We start from the raw sequence: 12,101 nt of genomic DNA, 5'->3' as shown, positions 1-12,101 counted from the left end.
TGGATCCATTTTTTTATTGAGCCGTTATTGTAGCAGGCGGCGTGTTCTTATTCCCTGTAGTGGTGTTACATGGTTAGAGCAGGGGGGAAATATTAGTGAGATGCAGTATGAGAGGCACTGGATTTATCTGAGCTTTCATGGGATCAGAGCATTTCTCACACTGTTCAAGTATCTGGTAAGATACAATCAGAGAAAGCTCGAGTATTTCCAATAGTTAACCCATAAGGAGATTTTTTTTCATCTGTAATAAAACGTTTCTGTGATAGTTCTGTATGGGATTTTTGCTTTTTTTTTTTATTTGTGAAATTCATGTGTTTTTCCTGTAAGAATTACAATAGAGTTTGTATTAACCACTGGCTATCAATTCTGCAGAAAGCCCTATTTGGATACATACAGTAAGGCCCCCATTGGCGGTAAACGGTGTCTTGCTTTGTCTAAAAGTGTAAAAAGACTTCATTATTTTCCCAAGAAAATGCAATAAAATGATTCAAAATTGTACAAAGCCTTATTCAATAATTTTACAAATCCTTTCCATTTCACCTTGTTCTTGCGCCGATCCTGACTAAGCAGAGTGGTAGACAAGAGTTAACGTGAGGAAAAGTTGCAAGGTGTTATGCTAATGCAAGGGGCCCTTCTCTCCTCTCCTCTCCTTTCCTCTCCTCCCCTCCTCTCTCCTTCTCTCCTCCTCTCCTCTCCTCTTCTCTCCTCCTCTCTCCTTCTCTCCTCTCCTCCCCTCCTCTCTCCTTCTCTCCTCTCCTCTCCTCTCCTCTTTCCTTCTCTCCTCTCCTCTCCTCTCCTCTCCTCTTTCCTTCTCTCCTCTCCTCTCCTCTCCTCTCCTCTCCTCTCCTCTCCTCTCCTAACGTGAGACAGTGAAATCTCATCCAGCCACTCAGCCTGGCCTTGTAGCCAGCGGGGAGGGACATGTCATTTCACTTGTGTGTGTGTGTGTGTGTGTGTTGCAATAGGGACACACACACACACACAATGACGAGGGAGGAGGGAGGAGGGGGGCGGGGGGGGTGACAGGGCTCTGATCTCTCAGATAGGGAGATAGCCACCTGATTCAAATGGCTCGCTTGTTCCCGGCAGTCACTTGATCGGCGTGTGAACTGACTCCTCTCTTATTTACAATCAAATGCTGCTGCGCTGACCTGCCCAACCCAACCCAGACCAGACCTGTCTCTCTCTCTCTCTCTGTCTCTCTCTCTCTCTGTCTCTCTCTTTCTCCATGTCTCTCTCTCTGTCCCTGCCCTATATTCGCAGCAAACTACCTTCTCTCTCTCTCTCTCTCTCTCACACGCACACACACAGGTGTACTCAGCAGCCCTGCGATTGAAACTTCCAGAAGCCAACAGAGATGGGACAGCTATGAGTTTAAAGTAACAATCTGCAAAATTTTCATGAAAATAAATGTCTGTTTTGCTACTCTCTATCACTGATTGCTATAACACAATAGTGATTCAACCTATACTCAGTTCATGAAAGCTTTTATATTGTCTGTTCTAAACACTCTGTGTCTGGTAGCTCTTTCCTGGGAAAAATCCTCTGCTGCACAGGAAGTGATGCGTTTTATGTTTCCGGTTTGTTTGGAATACACAGAAGAAGAAGAACTGGGTAGTTAGCATGAGCAGTGATAGCCACCATGACCATGAAAAGAGAAACTCAAACTGCATCGACAGAAAATCCAAGGAGAAAGACGTCACAGTGCTGGAGACACTGTTTGATTGACAGGTGATCTCTGGGAAGAGCAGTGCAGAAACACCACAGTAACCAAAAAAAGGACGTGGAGGATTACCAGTGTGTTCACATCAGTTTCTGGGGCGAGACCAAATTTCTCAAATTTGGATCCCAGGCTTTTTCTAATTCTCAAACTTTTCATAAAACACAAATCTCACATTGTTGTTCTGCCAAATTCTGCTGCTACTGATACTGCTGTTATGTTAATGCTGGAGTCCATCCTTTCTTGCATATGTTCATTCATACATTACTGCTATATTATACATTACATATTAGTACTACTACACAGCTGAGCAATATTGCCCACGGTGGAGACAGGAATTGTGGACAACTTGGTGGACTATAAGGAACAAAATCATGAAAAACACTGTCACTTCTGGCAAAACTGTCCATCCGCAACACTTAAAAAAACATGTTGTCCATGAGTCTTGGCTTGAGTTGGGGACAGGCAAATCGGCCAGTCTGTCTGTCTGCCTGCCTGTCTGTCTGTAACTGTCCTGTCTGATTATCTCTCCCAGTGAAACGCCTGCTGGCCCCGGGGGACACCCACACTGAAAGAGGCCACTCTTCCATTCAACAACAGCTTCTGTCAGAGAGGGAGAGAGAGAGAGAGAGAGAGAGAGAGAGAGAGAGAGAGAGAGAGAGAGAGAGAGAGAGAGAGACCTCGGAGTCACACAGGCCAGCTCCAGAACAGCCTGATAGTGACTGATGCAATCCATCGAAATCTACACTAGAGTCAACATGATCAACTGGTTTTACGCCCATCCAACAATCTCTCTTCATGGGAACCAGACAAGCGTAAAAGCGGAGTGTCCACTCTGTGTTTTACTACTCCTAAATGTGCTTTGATTCAAAATTTCAGTGAAGTGGTGGCAAGGTTTGAAACCCAACAACAGCCTCAATCTCATCTATCCCCAGTTTATATCATTAGACCATTTTACCACCAGCCATAGCCAAGCAAGCCTGTCATAAAAAACTGCTGTCTAGGTATATACTTTCTAAGCCTTATGTCTAAAAATGGTAGATTATAGATGCTGGGTATAATCTGCAGTGTGACAAGAACGCCATATCAGCGCCTGATTATATTACAGTCTTTATTGTGATATTGTTGTGACGCATTATTATCATGGTGCCAGCGAACTGATCGCGTTACAGCGGTTATTAGCCGTGATGTTAAATGATTAATCATGAAGGCAGGAATTCCTTTTTAATAGCATCCCGCTCATTTAGCACCGTGGAGAGATAAATGAGTCGGTACGTATAGCCGGTATTGCTGAAAAAAGAGGCTGTCGTTTTCAACACATCGGTGGGTGTGGTTTAGGAAAACATCTTTCTTTTGTTTTTTTCTCTAAAAAGGATGGAGGGTAGTTCACTCTGATTTTTATCTAGAAAGTGGGAAAAATGATAGAAAGCTCTAGCAGGATTCAGTCCAAGCCAGTGGGGAAATGCTTGCAGTTCCAAACTTTTCGAGGCAATATAATAACACATGACATTTGTGTTGAAGAGCAACCCAAGATCTTTCCGTCACAAATTATTGACACGTGTTAAAAATGACAACACATCATCTAAATGAGCACATATTAGCCGATACACAGGATCCCATGCAGCTAAACCAACATAGGCTCATAGGTTAGATGGATAATTGGCCGCTGAAAGGGATGTGGCATTTCCACAACATCAATGAGTGTAATTTGGTGTTGACATATGTCAACATGACAGCACAATATCTGTTTTTTTTAAGTGTGTAGCCATCCATTTCATCTTCAAAATATGCTGCGTTGAAAAGTAAGAATGAGTGTTTTCCCCTGCTGCTCTAACACGTGTTGAAAATGACACGCCCTTTTTAGTATAACACAATGGCTCTCGAAGTGGGGTCCGGGGACTCCCAGGGGTCCTTGAGGGGGTTCCAGAGCGCCCCCGGCAAAATAGGGAATAGTTTAATTTCACTATAATTTAATGCTCTACAAATGATCCCAATCAGAAAATGGATACAAATGACTATTTTAATATGATTCCCTCTCACCACTATTATCTCCCGCCATACAGTGTGGACACTGGGGGTCACTGGGACAAAATTTCATCAAATGGGGGTCTCTGGCCTAATATGTGTCTGTATGGGGTCCATGACATGAAAACATTTGAGGACCCCCTGACATGACGTATGATGTTTAATGGGTGCTTTAATCTGAGGTTGTGTGTGTCAATTCTTCAAGAGAGGCAAAAATAATAGGTGGAGATTGAGGAAAAACAGAAGAGGGGTGTGTCCTCTAAAGGATCAGCGTGGCCTATATATAACCTGTGTGTGTGTGTGTGTGTGTGTGTGTGTGTGTGTGTGTGTGTACACATGTGTATGGATAACCTGTTCCTGTGAAGCCGAGAGTGCTGTCATGTTGATGTCAGTGAAAGGGCCTTTGAACAGCTATTGTCTAGCACCTTGTAATGTAAGCCTCTAAAAACACATTACTGGTGCAGGCTATTATTTACTGTAACACCTTGTAACATAGCCTACTCTAAATACTATAACATTTCTATATTGTATTGTTCAACAAATGTAAACTAGCCTACTCTAAAAACAAATAAGTGATGTTGGCTGCAGTCTATAAGTCTGTTAAGTAGCCTACTCTAAAAACACAAAGTTTGTTACCGTCTAGAAGTTTGTAAAGTACTCTAAAAATACATTATTGTTGTTGGGTACAGTCTATAACTTTGGAAAGTACTCTAAAAACACATTATCAACATTGGTTACAGTCTATAAGTTTGTAAAGTACTCTAAAAACACATTACTGATTTTGGTTACAGTCTACAAGTTTGTAATGTATTCTACTGTAAAAACACATTGTAGTCTTTGTCACACCTGAACTCTTTACATCCTCAGCAGTTTGTTTAATATAACAAATCCACATTCTGTACAGTCCCATTTGCAGCAATGATATATGGATTATGGCAGTTGTATGAAGATTCCAAGTTAAAATTTTCACATTTGATATTTTCACAGTAATAGAAGTTTAACTTCCTTTGAATAATGATTAATTAGATCCTACTCAATACACAACAGACATGATGTGTACAAAATATTTTTCTCAAGTGCAGTAACCCCCCCCTCCAACACACACGGACACACACACACACACACACAGTGTTTCTCGAGCATCCATTCAGAAGGCTCGCGCATGTCCCCGAGGGCTAGAAAGGCACGCGGGCTGCGGACCCCCCTTTTTCATTGCTCGGCACCGTTTCTAAAGCTTTTATTCTGAAAGGCACACACACACACACACACACACACAGCACAGGCAAGCAAACCATGGCTGCTGCGTGTGGAACCTACTGTTGCACATTCATTAACAATGCAATCAGACTGCGGATGAAAAAAGCAACAACATGTCATGATAAATGATAAATAAATGATCAGCTTTATTGTATTGTATTGTATTGTATTTTACGTTATTTCAAGTTAGGTTACTTTGTTTCGATTCGTTTTATTTTATTTTATTTTACTTTACTGTATTTCATTTCATTTTTATTTTTTTTTGTTATTTTATTAAATCTTGAGATTATTATTTATCCACATCGTCCAAGATGTCCCTGTTTTCCACTCCAAACAAATGCTGAAAGCGCCCCGTTCATCTTAGGACCAGTTCTCAACAGTTCTTCATACATTTCTGAATGTGTCATATTCTAAAATAGGACAAACCCCCCTCCCTCCGCACCCCATTTAATGTGTGAGTGGAGTTGTTGGTCAACAGTTGGGTCGGGGGGCCAGAGAAAGGGAGGGAGGGAGGAGAACAATGGCCTGTGCTGTTGAGATTGAGAGAGAGAGAGAGAGAGAGAGAGAGAGAGAGAGAGAGAGAGAGAGAGAGAGAGAGAGAGAGAGTCGGGCTGATGACAGAGTGAAAGAGGTTAGTGTCTATGCTGGGAAATGAGACTGGAGGAGGGGGGTTCCTGTGTCTGTTGGCTTGTTAATGATGATTCAGTCCCATCAGCTCAACAGCCTTCTCTATTAAGAAATCTCGGATAGCCTACAAACAGGCTCTAATTTAGGAGTCCAATCACAAAAAAAACCCATAGTGATAATAAAAGTAATAGTGGATATAAATAGCTTTTTTCTATTGTTTAATGGTAAAATAAACAGACTAAGCGGATATATGCAGCTTTAAGCTTTACATACTTGAAGAGCTAAATCTATGTTGTATTTTAGATTCATTAAAGCTTGTCTGGAGTGGCTCCTGTAGCCGCTTTCTGATTTCTAATGTAAAGTTAACTATTTGTTTTTCTACTACAAGGCCTTCTATCATCGAAAAACAGGCCTTCAAAACAGCTAGAGACCGGGGAAAAGCAGCAAACTGGAAGAATGCCTCGAAAATGTCAATTTTATCAGCATAAAGGATGATATTAAGTTCATAACCAGGGGAAAAAATCGTCTCATTTTCTAGCCTAGTCTATATCCTCGACATAAACCGATGAGACAATAATAACGGGATATCATTTACCTTGTGTTCGCAATTTCGTTGGCAGACTGTTGTGCAACGAAAAACAGCATCGTTTGTCACGTATTCTCATTTGGCCTTATATAAGCTGAAGACGGGCCCTGTGTGAAAATCGCCCCGATTCAACAAGTGAGGATGTCGCGAGAGAGAATCTTTATCAAAACAAGCTGCACAGCTGCACGACATCAACTAATTAGAACGAAATCTATTAGCGCGTGCGTTTTTTGGTGGGAGAAACCCCCCCCCGGTCATCACCCCTTCCCCTCCTCCCGGGTCTCTCCTCCGCCTCTCCGCGGTCTCCCAGGGCTCTGTCAGCCGGCCATGGGTGGCAGTCAGCCCGGGAACTGCCTCTGCCTCTCCCCGCTGCCCCCGGGCTGTCTGGAAACCCGCTGATATTGTTCCAGACGAGCGGTGCTGGAGTCAGGGGGGGAAAGTGTCGTTTCCCTACAAAAGCCTAAAGAAAAATCACCGTAATATAAGCTACTCCTATAATACTTTTTATTTTCTATGGTGTCACTAGGCTATAATATTCCTATAATAATTCTATAAGGGTTTGTAGTGTGTCTGTGGTGCCAAATAGTGAGTTTATAGTGACCTTATGGTGTTTTTCATCTCCTATGGTAGCTCTATAATAGGCCTACTCCTATGATATTTCTATAGTATGCTTTGAAAATGTATTATAGGATTACAATAGTTCCATATAGTGGATTTTTATAGCTGGCAAAAAAAGGAGGTGGATTTGATCATTTTTTCCTGCCAATAAAGGTTGGGTGCGCTCCCCCCGCCCCCTCCCAAAACCATCCCCGGGCCTGAGGAAGACCATCAGTAAACTTCGTCTCCAAGCTTCCGGACAACAAAAGGCCAATAAAATGCGCCGCTTTCACTTGTGGCCTAGCTGGTACGGTCCCATGCAGTCACCTGTTGCTTCATGCTGCTTACAGGGGCTGGCAAGGTCGATTTAGACAGCCAAAGATACAATAAATAAATAAAAATGCATCCACACCATGTTGTGCATGATTGAAAATAATATGTTCTTTTTTTTTAAAATCCTGTCCTGTTTTATTTGAATTAGGGACGCTCTGTTTCATGTTGCAGAAGGTCCCATGCCTTTTCAGACTCAATCTGTTCAAAGTTCTGGCAACTGCTAAACACGCCCTTTCCTCCCTCATTATTATTTTTTTTTCCACTGACCATATAGCTTGTGAGTGAATCTCCTGAATCGGAGCAGCATTGTCCTCTTCCCAACAGCAGCCAGGCTCAGCAGCCAGCACAGCCAGCCAAGCGTTTGACGTTATTAAATAATAAAGAGATGCTGATCTGGTAGCATTGTTGTGGAGGAAAAAAGGCCAATTAGTGCGCTGTTATACTGTCATTACGGCTGTATTAACTCGAATTAGTTATAAGACAATGTGCTTACATGCGACACTTGCATTTCCATTTTTGACTAAGGAAAATAGGCCTATTACACCCTAAATAATAGCATGCAAAACCCAGTGACTGTAACAGCCCTAATAAACATGATGGTCTTCAAACACTATTGCTCCACTAACGGCTTATCTCAATAAATAAACGGTCATATTATACTCATAAAATAGGCTGGACATTTTGGATAGCCTAGATTTTACAGTCCAAAACGGAAAAAAACAAAAACAAAAACGAAATACTTTAATGTGCCTTAATGTGCCTTTAATGTGGGTAAGGCCTATTGCACACCCTGATAATTTGGAAGAAGTAAAAAAAAAATAAAAAAAAATGTTGGCCTATTCCCACTAGGCTACTTTAATTTATTGTTCCAAAGGAAGACAAGAACACTGGACATCAAGCTGTTTGGTTTCAGAGGTTGAGTTATCGCGATGTTTGAAGGTAAAGGGACGTAGACGGCAATTTAGGAGGTTTAACGGAAAAGTAGGTGCAAGGAGCGGTGCAATTCCTCGAAGAGTAAGTAAAACGACGGAGTAATAAGTGAATTAATGATATAACTTGTGAAATGGGTGAGGAGGAATGAATAATACATGACTTGTTTTGGAGTAATGAGCTCAGCTGTGGTTTATCAGCCCGCTGTTCTCAGATCAGAGTTTTAGCGCGATGCTGAAGGACTTCCCTGGCAACTGCACTACAGTACAACAGGCCTTATATTGTTGTTTGTCGGCTCTTCTCAACGCTAATCCACCCCCCTCCTTCTCCTCTCCCCTCCATCCCTCCTTCTCTCTCTCTTTCTCTCTCCCTCTCCTTCTCGCCCACTCTCTCCCGGCCTAATCTCTTCAAGACGCAGAATATGTAATGAGAGGGGTGAAAACTCAGAGGCTTCACCACCCAAACCATTAGACCTCGGCCAAATTGAAGTCCTGAGCCGGCACGAGAGGCCATAGTTTTAGGCTACCTGATTTTAGAAGAGCTAAGAGGCATCGTTTGGCACCACACCAAGCTAGGAAATCACGGCCTCGAGTGGCTTACTGCTTTTATTAAACGATGATAACACAATAGCCTATTGTAGGGCCTATAAAAAGAACGCAAATATTCATGAAATCTCTTGTTTTATCAATTAGCCTTAATGGTAGGTTATGTTCTTGCGCCAAGCAAAATAGTTCTTGAACAGTGAACTGGTTTTCGGTTAGGCCTACGTAAATGAACTGTTATGCGGTCACAGGTGTGAGTCTCTCAGGTATTTTAGGCTACAACAGCTCTGAAAGGAACTACTCCAAACTACTGCCAATCAGTGAGCTCGGGCTGCAACTAGCCTATCTGTTTTATAGCCTGTTCACAGAAGAAAACATGAGCTGTAGCCTAATTTGTAGGCCTCGTGGTAGCCTAGGCTACACGAAAAGGTGGGCATGCTATAATTAAAAATGTAAATTTAAAGATAGCCTACTGTAATATTTTCAAAATGTTTATTCTGACTGAACTTCTACCAGTCTTATATTGCATAGGCCCATTTAAACTAAGAATATACATCGTGAAAAACTGGTGTTAGCTTGAAAATGTGGGTTAACCCGATTTCACAAATATAACAGAGGGTAAACTGGGCTTGGGTGGGTTTGCCCATCACTACATCCCTGGTTGTAAGTCAGTGGTAGGCTACAGTTAGTGACGCTATTATGGTTATTATAGGGTCATTCAATGGCATTAAAAATACTCACAAGTAAAACAAAGTTTAAAAACAAAAAAGGCCACACAACTCTATGGTTGTTTTTGTAGCTCGAGTCGTGATGCGGTGCTAACCATGCATTCCTTGAATGATGGCGCTCTATAAAGCTGTCAGCATCAATGAGCAGAAATGATAAACGGAGCTCGAGCCGCTGGTGAGGGGAAGGAGGGGAAGGAGGGGGGGCGGGAACAGAATGCGGTCTCGCGGAGGCCTCGAGCCCCTGAGAATGCAGGCCGAGAGCAGCGCGAGGCTGATGGCATGCTGGTCTGTGTCAGTGTGTGGTCCTATTCAATAGAACGGAGAGAGCGAGAGAGAGCGAGAGAGAGAGAGAGAGAGAGAGAGAGAGAGAGAGAGAGAGAGAGAGAGAGAGAGAGAGAGAGAGAGAGACCCCCACTCCACTCACCCCCGCCACCCCTCCACCCCCCGCTTCCCTTCCCTGCACCTGCGCTAGATCAGCAGGCTACTGGCTGCCATTCAGTCCCTCTGCTCTCGCTCCCTCCACACACACACACACACACACACACACACACACACACACACACGCACACACACACACACACACACACACACACACGCAGCTGAAACACACGACGACTCTGCTCTGACAGTTTTGCTATTCAACCATTCTTGCAGGCTCTCTCTCTCTCTCTCTCCCTCTCACCAGCTTTATGTCGGGCCAGACTTAAGACAACTGCTGGGATGCAGAATAATGACACCATCACGGGAAGAAGACAAGACATAAACATTGTCTTGTTGATTATTTTTAGATGCTTTCGCAGTTGTTGTTTTTTTAGGGAATGGAGGGCAAACCCACCTAAATTCAGTTTACCACCTTTTTATAAGCGGGAAAGAGTTTACCCACCTATGAAGCAATAACCTACATAATCATAATAGGCCTACATAATAATATCAAACTAATGTGAGTAAATTAAGAGTTTTTTAAGGGGAAAATACGCATAAATTACTGCTTTTCTGAAAATATAACTAATTTTGTTCATGTTGTGGTGATGCCTGTGGTGATGCCTGTGGTGATTTTACTTTTTTCATTTACCACTAGATTGCTTCATGCCATTAAAACCAAAGTTGCAAGTCGCAATGTATTGTAGGCTACCAATGGACCAAAATGATGACTGGGCTTTTTACAAAATAGGTGGTTCCCATTATGAAAAACTGGACTCCTTTGCCACTGGTAGACTAAGTTTAGCGCGGAGACAAAAAATGTGCTAAACTTAAATTTAAAAAACGGAAATAGAAATAACGAGCAAGTTGGGTTTCTCTCTCTTCGTGTATGAATGACGTCATGCCCCCCCCCCCCCCCCTTCCTTATTATCCGCAACGTGGTGAAAAAGGAAAGTGGCTCTAGTGGGATTATAGGCCACTAAACCCGTTTTGTTTGTGTGTGTGTGTGTGTGTGTGTGTGTGTAGGGAGGGTGGGGGGGTTCTTTGACCTAATTTAAAAAATCATATAATCTAAACAACAAACAGGATTTGGAAACCTAGGCTACTAGGCTATAGGCCGATACTGCGAAGTGCGCTCTCACATTTCTACTGTAATTTTATCTTTTTAAAAAAAAAAAAAAATTTTTTAAACTTTTTTTATCGGAGACCCAACTGCTACCTGACAATGTCTCTCCCATTTACAAAATGTTTCATGACCTTGTGACCGAGCCGTTATTATAAAAAAATAAAAGTAGTCCTTTAGTCTTACATACATAACCGAACACGCAGATAGTTAACGAAAAGCTTCGCCTAAACGTTGTGATGAAGGCCCCTTGAAAGCTATAGAGGCCAAGCACTGTCAGCACACACACACACACACACACACACACACACGGGCCAGGCTATCATAGATAACATCTGGGAAGGTTTTTTTGTTTTTTTTTACCGGGAGCAAAAAAAAAAAAAAAAAAAAAAGCAGAGGCGCGCGCTTACCACCTGTTGCAGTCCAAATATCCTCGAGCACCAACAGCCAGGCTCTGCACGCGAGCAGCGGAAGGAGACATGGACGGATGGGTAGGTGGGTGGGTGGATGGATGCATGGATGGAGGGGAACAACACCTTCGCCGGGGCTCGCCGCTCCTAAATCACACAAAACAACACATTCGGTTGTCCACCTTGTAGAAAACGACCGGTAACGTTCAGAAGGCCCACTCTGCTTCCAATACGTTTCAGTCACAAGCATAAAGTAATTTAGGCCTGTATAACTAACAACAGTTTATTAGCCTATTTGTCTATCTTCCCCCAAAAAGCCTACTTTTCTTCAAAGCAATTAGGTCTGACCGAAATCCTATGTTGGTGGATGGATGCTGTGCCTGTCATCCCTGTTACAGGCAGCACCGGCCGTGTATTATCGCCTTCAGGTGTAACATTTTAGACATTTGATTCCCTGTATCACCGTCAACGCTGGCTGGCAGTGCAGCGCCTTTATTTAATGTTTGAACAGGAGCGCCACTGAGCTTAAAGCGCCTCTGAGATTAAATCACATTTTGGAAAGCAGAGGGCTAAATGCAGGCTAATAATCTTCAGCTGAGATGGGGTGATAGCAATGTTTTCTGAGCGATTAGTTACAGGGGGCCTTTAGTCTCTAGCCTGGACACACTCATATGGAAAAGACCTGATAGGCTACAAAATAAATAGAAGAAGAATAAAAGCCTCACAAACAGCCATAAGGATGATATTCAATCGGCCGAACACCTCCTCTCCAAAAAATACAAATACAAATCTAACATCATACG

At 42.7% G+C, this 12,101-nt stretch overlaps 1 long non-coding RNA gene across 1 annotated transcript in view; it reads right to left on the bottom strand.

Annotated features, from left to right (window-relative positions):
* The window catches only part of LOC139915560 (uncharacterized), a 36,439-nt gene extending 25,024 nt beyond the window's left edge, over positions 1–11,415 (bottom strand). The window contains exon 1 of the long non-coding RNA XR_011784814.2: positions 11,299–11,415. This is a non-coding gene — a long non-coding RNA (uncharacterized LOC139915560). The remainder of the gene's footprint in view (positions 1–11,298) is intronic.
* Positions 11,416–12,101: the final 686 nt, after the last annotated feature.

This window comes from Centroberyx gerrardi, chromosome 9, assembly GCF_048128805.1.
Source record: "Centroberyx gerrardi isolate f3 chromosome 9, fCenGer3.hap1.cur.20231027, whole genome shotgun sequence".
Classification (NCBI taxonomy): Eukaryota; Metazoa; Chordata; class Actinopteri; order Beryciformes; family Berycidae; genus Centroberyx; species Centroberyx gerrardi.
This window is presented reverse-complemented; position numbering and strand designations above follow the sequence as displayed.